General features: G+C 40.8%; 1 protein-coding gene across 4 annotated transcripts in view; it reads left to right on the top strand.

The window, feature by feature from the left end:
- Nucleotides 1-16,804, top strand: part of TASL (TLR adaptor interacting with endolysosomal SLC15A4) — a 104,979-nt gene that overhangs the window by 63,069 nt on the left and 25,106 nt on the right. The window lies entirely within an intron of this gene.

Here is a 16,804-nt window from a genome sequence, read left to right as displayed (position 1 = left end):
ATGCCTGTGTCTGGTTTTGTTTTGATTAATGGGATATTAGCAACTTAGGCACAAATAGGGCTTAAAATATTTTTTGGTGGACATCTGTCTTTTTGGTATCCTTGTTACTTCACTTACTTGCTAGACAAGTGTTTTATTTGCCCTCATTACCCTGGCCAAACACAAAACATGTGACTAAGACTACTTGATCTCTGTCACCATCTATTGGATTCCTCAACTGACTATAGACCAGTGGGTCTCAACCGTCCTAATACTGTGACCCTTTAATACAGTTCCTCACATTGTTTTGAACCCCAACTATAAAATTACTTTCATTGCTACTTCATAACTATAATTTTGCTACTGTTATGAATCATAATATACATATTTTTGGATCTAGAGCTTTGGCAGGGGGTCTTGACTCACAGGTTGAGAAACACTGTTATAAACAAATCATCAATTCCAGATGAGATCAGCCCAGGCTGGTCTAAACCAGAAAATGCCAGAAAATTGTGAACTAAAGAAATCACTACTAGTTAAAAACAGAAGCCAGATTTGGTAATGAATGCCTGTGACCCCAGTGCTTATAAGGTGAAGGCAGAAAGATCAGGATTTCAAGGGTAGTCTGGACTATGTAAGACCCCTTATCAAAAAAAAATGATAAGTGACAAACTAAATCAAACAAAAGCCCTAAAATGACAGTGTTCTGGAATGGTTTGCTATGCAGCAATTGGGAAGCAATACACTCCAAATTCTGGGATTCCCTCCTCTACTTAAATGGGCCTTTCCTGTTTCTACAAAACACAACTGACCGTACTCCTTTCTAAATGCCTTTGTTGTTCCTCAGTATTAACCCTAATTTTCTTTGAATGTGTCCTCAGTTTTTCTATCTTTCATGGACAAAACATTTCTTATATTCTTCAGTTATGCTTTGTATCTTTTAAAGCATGATGATGCTAGCTTTAGCCATTCTATTCAAGGGGCTAGAAATGGCTCACACTACTTGCTAGTAATCATAAAGCCTAGAGTTCAGATGCCAGCACCAACATGACAAAAAAAATCCTGGAGTTTCTGAAAATCCCTGTAACTAACAGGGGTGGAGATGGGAGGATGGCTGGAGCTTTATTGATTCTAGCATTGCTGAGTAAATAGGAACCCAAAGTTCTGGAGGAGACCCCAACTCAAAGGCATAAAGGGAAGAAGAAATTCATGCTGTCTTCTAGATTCTGCACAAGCACACAGACATGCATACTTTCTACACACATGCACATATAGACACACATACATACAAATAAGTAAAAAATTAATTTATTAATTAAAATTCTATTTGAAGTACCTCTGTAGTTTAACACAGCAAAGGTTAATGAAAGTTAATCTAAACTAAGATTACACAAGTAGATTGTTAACTTTTTGTTCTTTTTTGTTCTTTTTTATTAATTTATTCCCAATAGTTATCCCATCCCTTGTATCCTCCCATTCCTCCCTCACTCCTACTTTCCCCATACTCCCTCCCCTATGACTATGACTGAGGGGGACCTCCTCCCCCTGTATATGCTCATAGGGTATCAAGTCTCTTCTTGGTAGCCTGCTATCCTTACTCTGAGTGCCACTAGGCCCTCCGCCCCGTCTAGGGGATGTGGTCAAATATGGGGCACCAGAGATCGTGTGAAAATGAGTCCCCACTCTCCACTCAGCTGTGGAGAATATCCTGTCCATTGGCTAGATCTGGGTAGGGGTTGAAGTTGACTGCACATATTGTCCTTGGCTGGTGCCATAGTTTGAGCAGGACCCCCAGGCCCAGATCTGCCCATCATAATATTATTCTTGTAGGTTTCTAGGACCCTCTGGATCCTTCTATTTCCCCATTCTCCCATGCTTTTCTCACCTAGAGTCCCAATAGGATGTCCTCCCCTCTGTCCTACTTTCCTGGTAAGTGAAGACTTTCATGGGACATGAATTTTCCTGAAATTCTTCCAGTGCCTCTCTATGTCTCTTTTATGCCTTCAACCTGCTTGGTTGCATCCTCCTGTAGTTTACAGATTTCATTAGTTTCTTCCATTATCACCTTCCTTACTAAGGACTTGAGGTTCTTTTCTTGTATTTCTATTGTGGTTGGGTTCTCAGGGCTGTTTTCTTTGGGATAGCTAGGATCTGGAGATGCTGATCTGTTTTAGTTTTTGTTGTTTGCATTCTTATGTTGTCCTTTAGTCATTTTGCTCTTTCTGTTGATAGGAAGTGGCTTCTGGTGTCCTTCACTAGTTGCTGAGAGTGGATAGTTGGTGAATGATTATAGGTCACGTAGTTTTCCCCTGGAACAGGCAAGTGACCTAGTTTCCACCCCTGGAGACTTTGCTCTACACCTTAGCCTCCGGGCTGGGTCAGCAGAGGTATGCTTCTGACTGGTCCCTTTCATGTTAGTTCTGCGATTCAGGCCAGCTGTTGTGTGGTCTCAGATCAAGGCTGGTAAGCTCTGGCTGGGCAAGTTGCTCCCAGTTGTCTGCACTTCCCACAGTCTGTAGTCCAAACCTTGCCCAGTTCAGACTCACTGAGCTATAGACACCTCAGGAGTGTCCAGCCTTTCCCGAGAGCATGGGAGATCCTGCCAGGGATGTGTGAAGTGTCCAAGCTGGGTTCTAACTGCTTGGATCTGCAGGGTCTGTCCCCTGTGCTCTGATCCAATATGGCCCCTGTTTGGCACCGACCCACACACTTAATTTGGGCTTTATCTGCCATCTCCAGCCTGCAGGTGGGTTCCGTTCGAGCATCTGGAAACTGGGTTCAGGACCTCCATGGTCTGTTGCTTGACTGGGGGCCAGGCCCGCCAGTGGTCAGTGCTGTGTGGGACCCCACTCACCTAAAGTTCTCTAGATTTAGCAGTCTGGGGCTCCATTCAAGTCCCTGGTCTCCATGCAGTAGATCAGATACAGTGCTTGCTGGGCACTGCCATCTTGGAATCCCCTGACTTTGTTCTTTACTATTTTTTATTAACTCAGTCTATGTTTAATATATATATATATATATATATATATATATATATATATAATTTTGTTTTTGTTACACAGTTTCATGTAAGACAGACTAGCTTCTAAGTTGCTATGTAGCCCATTGATGACCTACAGAAGACCTTTCTATCTTCCATCCTGTCCCTCATAAGAGCTGGGACTTACTTCTGGGATTAAACACAGGGACTTGATATAAAACACTCCAAACTGAGTCACAGTTCCTGCCCCATTTTCACTTTTCTGAAACATTGTCTCATAATTTATCCCAGGCTTGCCATAAACTGTGGATTCTCCTGTCTCAGCATCCCAAATACTGAAATGACAAAAATGATAGATACCATTATATTCAGCTTTGCACTACGTTTAAAAAGTATTGTCTTATTTTGAATATGTCCATTTTTATTGGTTCTTATGGATGTAAATTTTTCATCATTTCTCTCCAAACATACTCTGTAAAAGACTTGTATATAAGATATAGACCATATTTTCCATAGTGTTCTAGCCATGGAGTTAAAAAAAAAAAACCTGGGCCCAAATCTCTAGCACCTACTTTGATGCATAGTCTTGAACAAAATAATCGTTCTCATTGTGTGCAATTGTTTATGTGTGTGTGTGTGTGTGTGTGTGTGTGTATTAGCCTCTTAATTGTTGAAATTATAGGACTAGCATTCTCTCTGAAAACCAAACTTTATTTTTTAAATAATCATACTCTCCTGAATTGTGAACCAGTAATAGTGTACTTAGCATACATGAGGCCCTGAGTTCTATCTTTGCACCATAAAAATAATAATAAATAGCAGGTATATTTTTATGGTTGCATTACATAAATCAGACATTTTAGTCTACATTCTACATGCACTAGACATGTGTACTGGCTGGGGTTTTTGTGTCAACTTGATATAAGCTAGAGTAATCAGAGAGGAAGGAGCATCAATTGGGAAAATGCTTTCATACAGTAGGGCTGTAGACAAGTTTGTGTGGCATTTTTAAAAATTAGTGTGCAATGGGACATGGGCCAACCCATTGTGGGTGGTGCCATCCCTGGGCTGGTGGTCCTGGGCTCTATAAGAAAGCAGGGTGAGCAAGCCGTGAGGAGCAACCCGGTAAGCAGAATCCCTCCATGGCCTCTGCATCAGCTCTTGCCTCCAGGTTCCTGACCTGCTTGAGTTCCTGTCCTAACTTCCTCCAACAATGAACTGTGGTCTGCAAGTGTAAGCTAAATAAACTCTTTCCTCCCAAACTTGCTTTTTGGTCATGGTGTTTTCATTGCAGCAATAGAAACCCATAAGCAGAACAATATTCTACAAATAAAAGATTTGCTACAAATAGAGCCTCATGTTCAAATGCAGGAAAAAAATCTTGAAGGTATTATTTTTTTTGGTTCTAACAGGGGAGTGAAGCTACTCATATAAATTTCGTGGATGAAAAATTGTTGTCCTCTTAAACACAGCATATAGCTTTGTGGAGTGTTTCGCAAAGAAAAGAAAATCTGCCTTGTGAGCTAGATTAGCCAAATTCACCCTAGAGATAAATAGGGTGACAGATGTTGCAGGCAGATTGATCACAGTTTTGTACACTTATAAAACCAGCATTTGGTCAAAGTGCAGAGACTAAGTGGCTGTTGAGTGCTTAGTTCTAAATAGAATACCTTCAATATCTCCTCCAAGGCCAAAGGAGCATTGCAGAAGTGGAGGCAGAAAGACTGTATGAGCCAGAGAGTCGGGGAAGTGCTATGGAACCATGCCTGGGGAACATAACTTATAAATAGCAGCTGCAACAAACTGCATAAAGCTTTCATATACACAGCTGGGAAGAAGGGGGACAACAGTAATGGGAAGAGGTAAGAGAAGGTAATGGAGCATGAATACAATCATAATACACTGCATGTCATTGTTTAATTACATAAATACTATGAAGCTAAAATTGTATGCTATAAATAAGTAACAAATACTTTAGAGAAATAAACACAGCTTGATGGTACTATTTTCATTTCTCCATTGCTTTGTGAAACAATTCTATTGGCTTCAAGTTCCAGTTTCTCTTTTACAGGCTTCACATGTTTCTGGTGGCATTTAGCATCTCTGGGGATCCATAAGGTGGAAAGAGAGAACTAATTCCCAGAAGTTTTATTTTCACACCTACACATATGGCATGCCATGTACTCATTCCCCCAACACACACACACACACACACACACACACACACACACACACACACAGTAATAGAAAAGAAAATACATTTAAAAACTGCAAAATAAAAAGTAATATAAAAAATAAATGTAAAAAAAAATTATGCATATGGCTCTTTTGTCTGCACTTCTGTCTATGTACCACATGTACGCCTGGTGGCAGATGAGGCCGGAAGAGGGTGGCTGTAAACTGCTATGTGGGTGCTTTGACCCAAGCTTGTGTTCTATGAAAGAGCAGCAAATACTCTTAGCCACTGAACCATCTCTGCAACCATTTTGTTTCCTTCTTGATATTCATATTTTTGTTTTGAGTCAGGGTTTCTCTGTGTAGCCCTGGCTGTCCTGGTCTCACTTTGTAGACCAGGTTGGCCTTGACCTCACAGAGATCTGCCTGCCTCTGCCTCTCAAGTGCTGGGATTACAAGTGTGTGCCACCACAACAGCTTTGATATTCATAATTTAACCTGGGGCCTTTCACAAATTACACAGATATTTGAACATTAAGCTGTGTTTTATTTATTTATTTATTTTTTACTTCTGGGACAATGTTTAAGAGCTGTTCAGTAAGCATTTATAATGAAGCCTATAAATTCATGTAAGTTACTTGATGACATAAATATTTTATCAAATTTCTGGACATAGGAGGTAAAGGTTTTTGTTCCAAACCTGATTATCAAAACAAACACAGTCAAACTAAATAAAATAACTCGGAGTCCAGAAACCATATGGTAGAAACACCAGCTTCTACAAGTTGTCCTTGGATGCCCATACATATGCCATGATGTGTATACATACACACACATACACACTAAACAAACAAATAAATGTTAAAATATAAAATGTAGCTATACTATTTGGAATCCTTGCTTTCCAAAGCCACTGTCCTACAGTAGGTTGGAAGAGAGAAGCGTGACAGGAGGACACTACTGTTGGAACATAATCCAAGAATAGAATTGTGTAAATTTTGAGTGAGGAAACTCCAGGAAAATAAAACAAGAAGCTTCAAAAATGCTAGAATGTGCCTTCATGCTCCTCCCACATGTAGCAGATAGGAATTCCAACCAACAACTTAAGTTTCCCACCTATTGCCTCTTTCAGAGGGTGAGATTCTTACCCCTTTCCCTAGTTTTGGGACTTTCCTCTGCCAACTACCAAACCATGGGTCCAAAAGTTTCAAATACTCAACCTAACCTACTTAATGTTGTCTTCTGCCCACGTATGTGTTCCAGTATCCTGTCAAGTCCAGGTGTTTCCTACATCCAAGACAGTGCCGAAGTAGCTACCCACAGGTGCTCCATCTAACCTTGCAGATTGCATCAGCTGGGCCCATAGTACGTTCCCTCCTAGTCCCAGGTGTTCTCACAGATCCTGGACAGCACTGAAACAGCTGGCTCTCCTAGGACTTTGCTACCCCCTCATTCTCTTAGGGTCCCCAAAGATGTCATAGCCCCCAAGTCAGCAGGAAGCAGCCTTTCTGAACACAAAGTCCTCATTTCCTGCCTCACCACCCCTTCCTAATTCCTCACTTGTAATTAAATGAAAAGGGAGGAATGTTGATGTGCTGGAGATTCAACTGGCCTGCTGTTAGGGGCCTTCAGGGGCCTGACAATGTCCTGTGTTATTATCTGCCACTATGGCCAGGTGCAAGCCTAATATAAGGGCCTGCCAGCCACCCCAGCTCTCTCTGTCTCCTTCTCTGCCCTCATGTCTGTCCCTGTCAGTCTGCCTGCCTGTCTACATGTTCAATGATCCTCTACTTTTTCCCTGGGCACTAACTCCTCTCTCCTTCCCCTCCACACAAACAAATCTCCTTTATACCAGATGTGTTGCACGGCTTATTAATCATTATTGTAACAGTTTCCCTGTGTAGCCTTGGCAGTCCTGGAATTCACTCTGTAGACCAGGCTGGCCTAGAACTCAGGAACTCAGAAAGATTCACCTGCTTCTGCCTCCCAAATGCTGCAATTAAAGTCATCCACCATCACCCACCCGGCATATCTCTGTTTCTTAAAATCTGAAAATCAAACCAGGGGAGAGTCAAGGGAGAAAATAAAAAAGCTAGGCAAAGGGACTGAATTCTCTTGAAATATGTTTACAGGAAACAAACTCTAAGCCAGGCACTAAGTACAGGCCAGTAATCCCAGAACTAGGAGGTTGAGGCAAGAGTTCAAGGTCAGCCCTGCCTACATAGGAGACCTTGGATCAAACAAAACCACACACACACACATACACAGACACAGACACACACACACACACACACACACACACACACACACACACACACACGATGTTGTGAGTGAATGTCCTCTTAGAGAAACAATCGCCATCTTACGGAGACCAGTTGCATCCCCTTGCAAAAGGATTGCCCCAGCTGGTTTTGTTGGTTATTTATTCCCCTTATGGAGGGGTGAGGAGGGGAATGAGTCCCTCCCTTGACTATCCAGCTGCTCCCTACTTCCTATTGTAAGCATGTCTGCCTTAATTACATATGGCCCCAAGAAGGGGCCAGACTACTCCATAAGCCAGGATTCCCTAGGGAATGAGTGTCCCATCTGTGTAACTGCAGAAGCCCTCTTCCATACTGGGTAAGACTTTACAGGTGTGATCTACTGGTGGAAGAGCATCCACCCCCCTGAAAGTAACCCTTGCTTTGTAAGGAAGCCCAATAAACTCATCAATGAAATTTGGTTGAATAGTGGTTTCTTGTTGCGACCTTAGAAAAAGGAGTACACGTTGCTTACTTATGCACTAGAAGGAATTTTAGCAACACACACACACACACACACACACACACACACACACACACACAAACACATACACACACACATCTTGTTATGGATTATCAGACTGAACTTTAGAGTTGAAGATAGGGATTTATATTTTGATGTAGGGATATTTGTTGATTAAGGCAGATTATACCACGTAAAGGAAAATATTGACAATTAGAAAATAGGAAGCATGGGTCTGGAGAGATGGATCAGCGGTTAGAGCACCGTCTGCTCTTCTAGAGGTCCTGAATTCAATTCCCAACAACCACATGGTGGCTCATACCTATCTATGGTGAAATGTGGTGCCCTCTTCTGGTGTGCAGGAATACATGCAGGCAGAGCACTGTATATGTAGTAAATAAATAAATTTTTAAAAAGAAAGTAGAAAGTGAGGTAACTCAGACCCAGAAACACATCCATGGTATGTACTCACTTATAAGTAGATATTAGCCATAAAATAAAAGATAACTATGCTACAATCCAAAGACCCAAAGAAGCCAAGGAGGGCCCAAGGGAAGACGCTGAATCTCACTAAGAAGAGGAAACAAAATAGATGTCAGAAGTGGATGGATGGAGGGAGCTGTGTAAGAGAGGGGGTGGGGAGGGTAACTGGGATAGGGATTAGGTGTGGGAGAGTTAGGGATGGGGGAAAGGGAGGAGATGAGCAGGAGAGAGAACAGAAATTGGTGGGGGAGCATCTCTGGGACAGGGAAGGCCCCAGGAGTCTATGGAAAGACTTTGGCTGAGATTCCTAGTGGTGGCGGACATGGAGAGCTGAAGTTGTCACCACCTGTAGCCAGGTAGGACTTCCAGTGGAGGAAGGGGGATGACAACCCATCCACAAAACCTTAGACCAAAAGTTTGTTCTGGCCTACAGAAAATTTTCAGGTAAAGATGGAGCAGAGATTGAGAGAATGGCAAATGAATGACTGGCCCAACTTGAGACTCATCCCACAGAGAGACTCAACCCTGGAAACTATTAATGATACTTTGCTATGCTCTCAGACAGGAGCTGTCTTCTGAGAGGCTTCATCCATCAGCTGATGGAAACAGATGCAGATACCCACAGCCAAACAATAGGTTGCGCTCCAGAAGTCTTGATGAAGAGTGAGGGGAAGGATTGAGAAATCCAGAGGCATCAAAAACACCACAGGAAGACCTACTGAGTAAACTAACCTGGGCCAATGGGCACTCACAGAGACTGAACCACCAACCAAAGAGCATGCATGGGATGGGCCTAGGCTCCCTACACATATGTAGCAGATATGCAACTTGGTCAACAGGTGGGTCCCTCTAAAAATGGGAGTAGGGGCTGTCTCTTACTCTGTTGCCTGACTTTGGATTCTTTTCCTCTAGCTGGGCTGTCTTGTCTCACCTCAGTAGGAGAGGATGCTCCAAGTCTTGCTGAGACTTGATGTGCCAGTGTGGGTAGGTACTCCTTAGGGCCCCCCTAAGAAGATGAGAGGAGCAGGGAATGAGGGCAGGACTGGGAAGAGAGGGGGGAAGGGGCTGGTATCAGGTTGTAAAGTGATTAAATAAAAAGAAAGAAAGAAAAGAAAAAAAGTCAATGCCCAGTGGCCAAGGAGCTGAAGGTGAAAGTGGCAGGTGTGTACATTGGTGACCCATTTCATACCTGAAATCCATGTATAAAACTACATGTGGCATCTCAAATCTGTAATCCCAGCAGGGCTACAGTGAGATGGGAGGCAGGAATTGGCGAATTGATGAGAAACTCCTGCACAGGCTAGCTTGTAGCTATCAAGTCAGCTCAGCAGCAGAAGCAAGAAGGTAGAAGGCAAGAAGTGACTCCCAAAAGTTAACCTCTGATCTCCACATATGTTCCCACACTAATACATACAAAAACTAAAACATTTGAAGAAAATTCAGAAAGAAATCAGTGAAAATGATTATACATTCATGCCATTCTGTAAATATTCAGGCACTTGGCTCTGCTATCTCTGATTCCAAATAAAGGGTGGTGTCCAAGAACAATGAAGTATTCTGGACTTAAAGTGAAATATATATAGTTACATTCAAATTTCCATTGAAATTTATATAATATTTCATTTAAAATTGTTTTGGAACCAAAAGAAAATTGAAATGCTTCAGAAACTTTATAAATGCAGTAATCATTGCATGATTTGATGCTGAAATAAAATCTCTATGGGGACGCAAATGGAAGTTATCCCAAATGCAAACAGTATACATTATAATCAGTTATATCCTAAATAACAAAACCTCTAGGGCACAAGAGTCTATCACAGCTGCATAGGAATTCAGAGGGCTGTGTTTAATAAAATAATTATAATATGTCACCGCATCCTCCAGATAAAAGAGTCCTGTCCTACAGCTTACATTATGGAGTTCTTTGGTGTGGATTGAACCTGTTGAAGTATAACTAATAATTTAAGTGTTATGTTAATTGTATTTCATGAGACATGTAACATGTTTCTGCATTCTAATATGTTCATGTTAATTTTGTAGATTGCAATTAACATGAATCTTTTGCAGTAGAAGTTCACTAAAATGTTATATAGAGCATGGTAATTATGGCTTAAAATAATAATTATAAATTTACTAAGATAAACTTAGAAAGTGAATATGGGAAAATGGACTGTAGTTTTTAAGATGTTAGATTATGTATTATTGTAAAAGGCTTACTTTAATTATGTCTACTGATGGGAACGAATGATTTCCATGTTTTCTGGTTTAATTTTTAGAGACACAAATCTAATGTGGTTATAAATGGCTCTGGTTTATTATATGAACTTGGAAAACATTGGTGGTTAACTGTTTATGTGAAGTAGGCAAGTGTTCATAAATGAATTTTTAATAATCACAAAAGAAAAGCACCAACCTAGGAGCTATAGATATCCAAGTCATCCACAAAAGAAAATGGAAAGTGTGGCAAGTAATGATAAGTGTAAGAAAATGAGATGCAGAAGTAAAGAAAGACCAGGAGCATCACTATAAAAAACAGATCATTAATAGAAAACCAAGAAAGAGATTAGAAAGGAGAAGTGGTAGGTAGGAAAATAACTCCCAGTGTGTAGCGAGACAAAACCAACTAGTTAATAGTGACAGTGAAGAGATTTTCTTTAAAGAGGGTTACATCAACAAAACCCTGGTTAGATACATCACTATTGAATCATCCACACACAGAAGTTAATGAAGTTGTTAGAAAGGACAAAGGCAATCTGCTGTGGCATTTCTGATGTTAATGGAGTGCCCAGTCCTATAGCATGTACCTGTAACCCAAGTACTAGAGAGGTTGAAGTAGGACTATCAAGAGTTTAAGACTAGCTTCATTTGCCTGGTGTGGTGGCACATGCCTTTAATCCTAGCACTTGGGAGGCAGAGGCAGGCAGATTGCTGTGAGTTCGAGGCCAGCCTGGTCTACAAAGCGAGTCCAGGGCAGCTAAGGCTACACAGAGAGACCCTGTCTCAAAAAAAAAAAAAAGACTAGCTTCATTCAGCTCTATAAGAGTTTGACGGCATCCTGCATTATATGACACTGTGTCCTCAAAACCACAATAAAACAAAAAGCTGCTCTGGTGTTCATATCTGTAATCCCACTACTTGGGAGCCAAAAATGGCGAAGATCAGGAGTTTCAGGTCAGCTTTGAGCTTTGACTAACCACATAGTGATTTCAAAGCCACCCTGGGCTACAGGAGGCCCTGTCTCAAAACAAGTGAGATAGGTGAGCAGGAAGAAAGAGAAGGGGAAGAGGCAGGAGAATATATATATATATATATATATATATATATATATATATATATATATATATATATATCAGGTATCTCATGCATCTTTGGAATGGCTACTTCAGCATTCAGGAGGTTGTGTCAAGAGGATTGCTGTGAATTTGAGGTCATGCTGGCTACAGAGTGAGTTCCAGGACAGTCTGGAAGCTCTAGGACACCGTGTTTCAAAACTGCCCCAAATAGCAAGTAAAACAAATTCCAACCATAATGGTTGACTCTGGGAAAGAAGAACTGTAAGGTAGACTCTAAGAAGGAGAAAGGTTTGATTTCATGACATCTTGTTGTACCATTTGCAATCATTTTTACTACATGCACATCTTAGGGTTTTGGGTTTTGTTTTGTTTTGTTTTTTGCTTTGTTGTTGTTGTTGTTGTCTGTTTTTGTTTTTGATGGTGGGATAAGACACCATGATCAAAAGTGACCTGCAGAAAAGTTTGGGCTTAAGGTTGTGGAGGGATAAAACGTTATCGTGGTGAGGAGGCATGGAAGCAGGAGGAGAAAGCCAGGAGGTCATATCGCCAACCTCAAGCTCAAAGCAAAGAGTCCAGATGGGAAGTGAGATGAGATCGCATATGTTCAAAGCCCATCTCTAGTGGAGGAGGCATCCTCCAAAGCTGTGCTTCCTCAACCTTCTCAAAAAGGGCCACCGAGTGGGAAGCAAGGGTTCAAATACTAGAGTCCCTGGGAGTCACTTCCCATTCAAATAACAATACAGTATGTAAAGTTTTTAAAAATTATTTTATTATGTTTTTATTTATGAATGTACACATGCACTTATGATGGGACATGGCAAGTTGTGGGAGTTGGTTCTTTCCTTACAGCATGCAAATCCCAGTGATAGAACACAGGTTCTAAGGTTTGGTAGCAAGAGCTTTCACCTGCGGAGCCATTTCAGCAGGCCTCAAAAACTCTTTTAAAAGCAAAGGAATTAAGTGTGAAATCCACAGGAAATGTGAATGATTATAGTATTGTCTTTTGTCTCAATGTTACAGTAATCATCTCCCCTAGTGGCCTTCATGTGAGTCTGGGCTACACAGAGCGAGTTCCAGACCAGTGAATGCTAGAAAGAAAGTAAAACAAAAATAAAAAAATGAACAAATAGAAAAAAACAAAAACCCATTTGGAATTTTAATTAAAATACTTTTTATTTGGTTTTGGTTTTGGCTTTTCTTTTCCTTCTTTCTTTCTTTCTTTCTTTCTTTCTTTCTTTCTTTCTTTCTTTCTTTCTTTCTTTTTTAATGTTTCGATACAAAGTTTCTCTGTATAGCTCTGGCTGTCCTGAACTCCTGGACCAAGCTGTCCTCTAACTTACAAAAATCTACCTGCATCTGCCCCCAGAATGCTGGGATTACAGGTCCATGGATAATTCAAATCCCTTTTAATTTTGTCCCTAAAACTATAAAAATTATCCTTTCCAAGAAAAGCTTCTCCAGTTACATTAACATTTCTCTTTTATAATTGGCTAAGTGTATGAAATTGACTTTAAAGTGCTACCTCCTTGCTGACTATAACGCAATAGAATTGCATCCTTCATCACTGAAATCTTATCATTTTGTATTAGTCTGCTGAATGGCATGTAAGAGTCATTGTCTTGATTTCTGATTCTCTGGATGGATATTATTCCTATCATTCAGTTACCTCTGCTGGAGTGAAATATGCCCTATCAGCTATTTTTGTTAATGTATCATTCATACTTTACTCACTGTCAGTTATCCACCATGGCCATCCTCTGCTTGTCTTCAAGTACTTTTATTACAAAGTCCCTCATTTCTCAATAGTAGACCTTTCTGTCACATTCTATTTGAAAATCTGTTATTGCATTTCCCTAAGTATATATTAAATATACATGTATCTATTTACACATGCACAATTGACCAGTTCACAGAAAATATTCCACCGAACTCCAACTATCTAAAGTAATTTTATTTGTAGTCTGAGGACCTCCATTCACTTTATTTTTTTCAAGACAGGGTTTCTCTGTGTATCCTTGCCTGTCCTGGACTTGCTTTGTAGACCAATCTGGCCTCAAACTCACTGTGATCCACCTGCCATCCACTTTAATTTTAATATCGACAAAGAATCTAGCTAAATTGTTTTCTGGCTCAGCATTCTGCATGATGTTATTACAGGCATGAGCCACCACTCTAGTCTTTTTAAAAAATATTTATTTATTTATTTATTTATTTATTTATTTTATGTATATGAGTGCTCTATCTGCATGTACACCTACACACCGGAAGAGGGCACCAGAACTCATTACAGATGGTTGTGAGTCACCATGTGGTTGCTGGACATTGAACTCAGGACATCTGGAAGAGCAGACAGTGCTCTTAACCACTAAGTCATCTCTCCAGCCCAACTCTACTCTTACTTAGACAAGAGGATTGTCATGAGTTTGAAACTTAACTCAGACTGCATAGTGAATTTTACACCAATTGATTCTATAGATTTTTTTTCTCAAAAAGAAAACAGAGTTCGGGTAAATTCTTTAGTGGATAAGAATACTTACTGTGAGGCTGAAGAGATGGCTCAAAGGTTAAGAGTACCATCTATAAACTGGGAATAGGGCTTCCTCAAGACCCAGCTATTCTACTCTTTGGAATATACCCAGAAGATGCGCCACCACACAACAGGGACATATGCTCAACCATGTTCAAAGCAGCCTTATTCATAATAGCCAGAACATGGAAACAGCCTAAGTGTCCCTCAGTAGAAGAATGGATAAAGAAACTGTGGTACATATACACTATGGAATACTACTCAGCTATTAAAAACAAGGAATTCCAGAAATTTGTGGACAAATGGATGGAACTAGAAATGATCATAATGAGTGAGTTAACACAGAAACAGAAAGAGTCAAATGGTATATACTCACTTATATCTGCATACTAGCCCAAGGGGCATGTCCCACGAAAGCCTTCATTCACCAGGAAAGTGGGACACAGGGGAGGACATCCTATTGGGACTCTAGGTGAGAGAAGCATGGGATAATGGGGAAATAGAAGGATCCAGAGGGTCCTAGAAACCTACAAGAATAACATTATGATGGGCAGATCTGGGCCCAGGGGTCCTGCTCAAACTATAGCACCAGCCAAGGACAATACGTGCAGTAAAGTTCGAACTCATACCCAGATCTAGCCAATGGACAGGACATTCTCCACAACTGAGTGGAAAGTGGGGTCTGACTTTCACATGAACTCTGTTGCCCCATATTTGACCATGTCCCCTGGATGGGGAGGCCTGGTGGCACTCAGAGGAAGGATAGCAGTCTACCAAGAAGAGACTTGATACCCTATGAGCATATACAGGGGGAGGAAGTCCCCCTCAGTCACAGTCATAGGGGAGGGGAGTAAGGGGAAAATGGAAGGGAGGGAGGAATGGAAGGCTACATGGGATGGGATAACAATTGAGACGTAATATGAATAAATTAATAAAATATATAAAAAATAAATTTTAAAAGAATAAAAAAAAGAGTACCATATGTTCTTCCAGAGGTCCTGAGTTCAACTCTCAGAAACCACATGGTGGTTCATAGTCATCTATCGTGAGATCTGGTTCCCTCTTCTGGTGTGCAGGTGTACATGCAGGCAGAACACTGTATATTTAATAAAAAAAATAAATCTTTTAAAAAATGAATACTTAATGTAAAAACATGGATTTTGTGCATAGTGTCGCTAACTCTGCTCCTCTAAGGGTGGTAACGGAAGATGGCTGGAGCTTTTCGGCTGCCAGCCTACCTCCAAGTCCAGTGAGAGGCCCTTTCTCAAGGGAATAAGGCAGTGAGTGATACAGAAGGACACATGACATCCTCCTCTGGCATACTTGTACATATATGCATATACACCACATACAAACCCACACAGACACACACACACACACTTCACACACTTCTGAAATACACAAAATATAGATCTGACCTAAGGGAAAACTTGGCCCGATAGAATTATCTTTTTTTTTTGGGTATTTTGTGGCATTGTCACTTTAGCTTTTGTGAATCCCATCAGGGAAAGATCTTGGAGTTAGATGAGAGCCACTGTAGGCTTGCTACATGGTTGTGGTTGAGCTTGCATTAGGGTGAAATTAAGTAGTGTTTGGCCCTGAAAGTGCTCTGCACCTCTTGATCACAGTTAAATTCTGATGTGCTAAGAAGGCATGGAGCTATCCTTAGGGCTGATTTTATTGAAGCCGAACCTGCTGTTGGGGTTTTGAGTAGGCTAGGTCAAGTTGTTATGGCTCACATGCAGGAAGCTGTTTTTTCCAACTGGCTCTGAATAATGATCCATGAAATCATGCTGGAAATCACGAAGTATTCTGATGGAAAGGAAATTGCTGGTATACTTTTTTAAAATGGGACTTTGGGAGTAAGTGACGAAACAAAGCAAATGTAGTAACCTCACTAAGTGGAAACATTCAAAAAGAAGGATTTGGAAACGAGCCTGATGAGAATTCAGAAGGATGAGGGGAGAATGGCTATCATTTAGGGAGGGGTATTCTTTGTCCGCTAGGGTAAACCAGGGAAAGGGCTTTGAAAACAATTGTTTCCATTTCTGACCCAAAGAAACTGGCCTGTTTGCAAAAATTGTGCCAAAGGAAATACAGCTTATAGCATATTTGAACTAGAAAATAAAATAAATTTATATACGAACTTCTAAAATTTTGATACATGCAGTGAATTTACCCTCAAAATATATTGAAGGTGTATAAGGATATCCACGACAACATATTATCAGTTTTGATCTTTGGCAATTGGAGAGACAAAATTTCTTTCATTTATTTTCTTTTTCTGAGACAGGGCCTCAGGTGGGCCTCTCAAATGGGAAGATTACAATTGTGAGGCAACATGGCTGGCATGCTGGATTCAGATTTCTCTATGGGGATGGAGATGCAAACCGAATCCTTGCTGGTGCTAAGCAAGCAGTGTACCCCTGAGCAAAACCTACCTGTGTTCTTTATATTATTTAATGTATTATTATTTGAGGCAGGGTCTCATTGTGAAGCCCTGGCTGGTCTGGAACTTCAGGTTGGCCTTGAACTTGTGGCAATCTTCCTGCTCCTGCCTCTGGAGTGCTGGGATTAGATCCAGCCCTTCTCTTTTTTAGGTAG

Source organism: Acomys minous, assembly GCF_964271855.1.
Source record: "Acomys minous genome assembly, chromosome: 7".
NCBI classification, from domain to species: Eukaryota; Metazoa; Chordata; class Mammalia; order Rodentia; family Muridae; genus Acomys; species Acomys minous.
This window is presented reverse-complemented; position numbering and strand designations above follow the sequence as displayed.